Source organism: Gopherus evgoodei, chromosome 9, assembly GCF_007399415.2.
Source record: "Gopherus evgoodei ecotype Sinaloan lineage chromosome 9, rGopEvg1_v1.p, whole genome shotgun sequence".
NCBI lineage: Eukaryota > Metazoa > Chordata > Testudines > Testudinidae > Gopherus > Gopherus evgoodei.
In genome coordinates, this window is record NC_044330.1 from 9,203,997 (window position 1) to 9,209,087 (window position 5,091).

Genomic DNA, 5,091 nt, shown 5'->3' on the forward strand with positions numbered 1-5,091 from the left:
CTAGAGATAAAATGCAAACTAGCAAAAGAAAGGCAGTTTTTCCAGGTGTGCGTAATCATCACAGGGGAAATACAGAAAGCATGCACAATGTGTCACTTGCAACCCGCAAAAAGGGCACGGTAAGACCGGAGGGGCAGCATGTTGCAGTCAGAATTACGGTTCAACCTTCGTTCAGCAAGATGCTCACAGACAAGACGACCACACCCAGACTTAGACACACTCTTAAGTACCTTGTGGAATCTATTTCCTTTACATGTATTTACATCGGCAACCGAGTCCGTCATTTTAAACTAGAGATTCACACAAACTGAAAATAGGGAATAAAACTGATTGGCAATTGTGGTTTACATGTGTTACAATTCGGGTAGCTTGAGTTATACTAACAATCCCAAAATAGGTAAAGTCTCCATTTTGTGTCTGTAGTACAATTTGACTGTTGTCTGGACAAATCTCATTAGAACAAGATATGATATTTGCTACGTATTATACAAACCAGTTTAGAGTGATTTATGGAACTCTAAAATACCACATTAATGGAATTGCTGACAGCCTTAACTACAGCCAAATAAATATGCCTCTTATAATAAAAGCACTCTCCACAGATCTGAAGGACTATACGAAATAGCAAACTGACTGCAGGTTAGTGAACTCCATCTCCTTTAAGGCATGAGGAGCATTTTTGCACAAGACTTAAACTGCCTACGTTTCACAATGTAAACACTCCAGTGTGTCATGTTCTGAGTGCCCATGATGAACTGCAGCCCTACACTAACAATTATGTAAGTAAAGTGTGCATTTAATATCTTGGTTCAACTTTCCCTGGCATTCCTTTCTCCAATTCTCCTCATTGGAATGTTAAGCTACATATTTGAGTGTCTGTTTCTCTACAGAGCCCCATAATCAACTGAAATTAGCATACTTCTCAGCAAGCCACTGGCTGACAAGCTGGCAAACAGATGAGTTTAGAAAAACATGCATCCAATTCTCCACTTCACTCCGAACATCACAAGGCTGCAGATTCAAGATGCAAGATCCATTTACAAAAAAAAAAAAAAAATCAAGAAATGTGCATATATGAAATCATTTCAATGCATCTGTTTTCCAGTTAAAGAAGAGGGTTATAAATGTGCTGTGCTATGGCTGATGCCACCAGTTACCTGGCTAGAGACTCTTCCCCCTCTCCTATTAAGTGTAATTGAATGTGGGTTCTTAGCAAGTAGGCATCAAGCCACAAGACAGCAGGAGAAGGATCAACTGTAGGCCAGTGTCTAAATCATGAATGGGAAACCCTAAATTCAGAGATCTAGGCCAGTGGTTCTCAAGTCATTTGCGGCCCAATCAGCACAGAGCTGCAGCCCATGGGACATCGTCAGGGCCATACAGGTAGTAAATCTATTGTGTGGATGCGGCCCACATAACACAGAGGGAGCTGCATATGTGGCCCACAATGGTAAAGAGATTGAGAACTACTGATCTAGGCGTACTCTAGATCAGGGATTCTCAACCCGGAGGTCGTAACCACCCTGCCTTTCCCCTACTGCTAAATGGGGGGGCGTTCTGAGATGGTCCTGGTTTGGAAGAGGTTGAGAATAGGTTGATCATAATTAAAGGTTCCGAAACATAGGTCTCTCCGTCCATCAAGCGACCAAAGATTCCAGAGAATTAGGAAATCAAATACACACGGACAAGGACTCTTCTATGGAAAGTGCTCCATCATTTCTGATCCGAGAACAGAGTTGATGAGAATCTCACATTCTGAGAAGTGTCCCACTTGGCACACCACCAACATACCATAGATACTCATTCATAAGCCAATTTTTTTAGTAAAAAGGGGAAGCACCAGAGAAGGGGGCCGGCTTATGAACGGGTATAGAGAGGGATAGGTGGGACACTGCCCCTCCCCCCAACAGAAGGAGCAAGAAGAGGCAGCACCGCCAGAAGGGAAGAGGCAGGGCCAGAGTCTCTCTGCTTCTGGCCATGCTGCTCTTCCCCCAGCCTTCGAAGCAGCTAAAGCTCCAGGGCTGGCAGGCTGCAGCCATGCTGCTCAGCCCCGCCCCCCCCCGGTGCAGCCACAGCTGCTCTAACATAGCAAGCTGCGGCTGCACCGCCCAGTCTGGCTCACCAGATCGGGCTGTGGCCACACTGCCCAGCCTGCCAGAGCAGCTCCAGCCAGGCCAGAGACATCCTCCCCTGGCCCTCCCCAGCTAAGGTGAGAAGGGATGGGATGAGGACAGTGTGGGGGTCCCAGGCTAGGGGTGGGGTCATGTGGGGAGTGCTCACAGGGGTTACTCCCCTGACTCCCAGCTTCTCCCCCCAAAAAAATTTCCCCACCACTTGCTGTCCTGGCCCATCGGGGTAAGCAGCTGGCACGCCGGGACACTTCGTTTACTTAGGTTTACCTCCGTGCCTGCAGATGCTCGAGGTAAACAAACCATCTCAGCCCACCAGCGGCTTATCCTGATGGCCCGGGAGCCAAAGTTTGCTGCCCCCTGAATTATAGGGTCGGCTTATGAACAGGTTATAAACATTTTCCATTTTTACTTATCCATCTTGAGGGGGTCGGCTTATAAACAAACCAGCTCATGATACGGTAATGCATTTTTTAAACGTTGCCTCGCCTCTCACCAGTATCCTGAATTACAAATGCAGACATGGAAAATCAAAACCATGTGTCACCATTTATGCGATTTATTCTTCGCATTTCACTCACCTTGGACGGCGAAACTGAACTAAATTTCATCTTTGTTTAAAGGCCAACAGATGCAAGTTTTGGTCCCAGACGATAGGACAGGTGTGCTGGGCTTGTATTCACAACAGTAGGGGAAATGCTTAAATAAATCCCGGGATTTTCTAAACAAAGATGCAAAAAGTTTAAATGTTGAGCTTACAACTACTTAGGCCTTGAACCGTAGAACTGATAAATGAAATGGTTTTTAATCGTTCACTTGATTAATGTAACTTCTGTTCACCATTCACTACACTTGTCTAGATTGTAACTTCTGTTCACTGTTTGCCATATTGTAATTCAACCCCCATTTTAAAACACTCACTCCATTTTGTAAAAGCTCCCTCCAACCTTCATTTTTGCAAATCCTGCTGTACTCTTATTAGTTTAGATGTGTGACTGAGGTATGTATGGATGATGGAATCAAACCCCAGCCCCAGCCTGTCCTGATGAAATAGAGTTCAAACACCACCGACTGAAGATGCAGACAAGAGCCCTAACAAAGTAAGAACAGTCCACCCTAAAAAGAAAAGGTACAATAGAAGGATGATCAAAGCCTGGTCCGAGGCTGAAAGTCACGCTTGCAATTGACGGGTGATCAATCACCAATCCCAGAGGCAGCGTGACACAGCAAGACCTATAGACTCTGGATTCAAACTAAAGCCTACGAAAAGGATGGGTGAGATGGGAGACTTTGGAGGGTAACGTTCTGCTGCCAACATGGAAGGGCATCTGTGCATGCCTAATAGAGACCCAGCTCGTTCTTGTGCCCGGCTTTCCTGGCCAGTTAGCTGCCACATGCTACAAACCCAAGCTGCGAAATCAAGCCACGAACTCAAGCTATGTCCAGGACTGGTAACTATGCAGCAGCTGCAGAACATCTGATGGATGTGGCATCTTTGTCTTGTCCCTGAAAAGATCCTGTGTAGTTTCGTCTGTACAACAGAATCAAGTGCCCAATTCAGCGAAGTATTTGAGCAACTGCCTAATTTTAAGCATATGCTTAAGAAACTTGCTGAACTGGGACCTAAGGCTTGAGGCTGCAAGCCCTTGCGTGGTGTATGGTTGGGAGCACCAGGCTGTTGCAATATGCATGAGCACAAAATAAGATAAGTGGTAAGCATAATCCTCTGCACAGAGCAGCCCCTCTGGGCCTGCTCCCTTACTTGAAAAAGTTACAGTGTAAAGAAAGGGGAGCAGCAGAGCATGGTGAGAAAGCAGGTGAGGAGACGCCATGCACAGGCATTTAGTTATATGCTCTCTCCTATTCAGTCTCAAACCTGCTCCTAGAAGTGGTGTGGTGATGTCACCAATGCAGCATCAGATTCCCCTGCATTCCGTCTTGCACTTAGCTAGGCAACATTCCTACACACGTGGGGCAGGATCGAGTCTCTAGTTCAGGGATAGGCGACCTATGGCACGCGTGCCCAAGGTGGCACGTGAGCTGATTTTCAGTGGCACTCACACTGCCTGGGTCCTGGCCACTGGTCCAGGGGGCTCTGCATTTAATTTTAAATGAAGCTTCTTAAACATCTTTAAAATCTTATTTACTTAACATACACTACTTTAGTTCTATATTATAGACTTATAGAAAGAGACCTTCTATATACGTTAAAATGTATTACTGGCACGTGACACCTTAAATTAGAGTGAATAAATGAAGACTCAGCTCACCACTTCTAAAATGCTGCCGACCCCTGCTCTACTATATCTAAGATCAGTGGTGGGCAACCAGCGACCCGCCGCTTCCATTAGCTGGGAACAGCAAACCGCGGCCACTGGAAGCTGCGGGCAGCCGTGCAAATGTAAACAAACCATCTGGCGGCCCACCGCTGGTTGCCCACCACTTGTCTTCGATTGTACACTTTGAGGCAGGGACTGTATCTTTTTGTGCTGTAGGTACAGCACTTAGCACAATGGAACCCTAGTCCGAGATGGGAGCTCCTAGGTGCTGCCATGCTACAATTCATAAACAAAAGGGATGAGAAGAGAGTTTCAGATAGTCAAGTACCACGGAAAGGAGAGGAAAGATATTTTTTGACCGAATTAAAGTTATAGAATTGGGGTTGGGGGGAGAAGAGAGAGAAGACAGAAATGGGATGGACAGAAGAGCTAGAAGGGAATCCAGTTTCAGAAGAGACCCAGAAGGAAGACGGCTACAGTGAAAGGAACGGGAACATAACACTTCACCTTAGCCTATTTATAGAATTTACCTACGATGTGAACAGTTGCTAGTTACCAAATCCTAGGTTAAAACTAAGTTTTGCATCTTCAGAGTCAGCTTCATCATTCCCCATTAACATTCCAAGACACATGCACAATCATCCAGGCTCCCAAAGCCCATATGAACATACTGTCAATCTGAA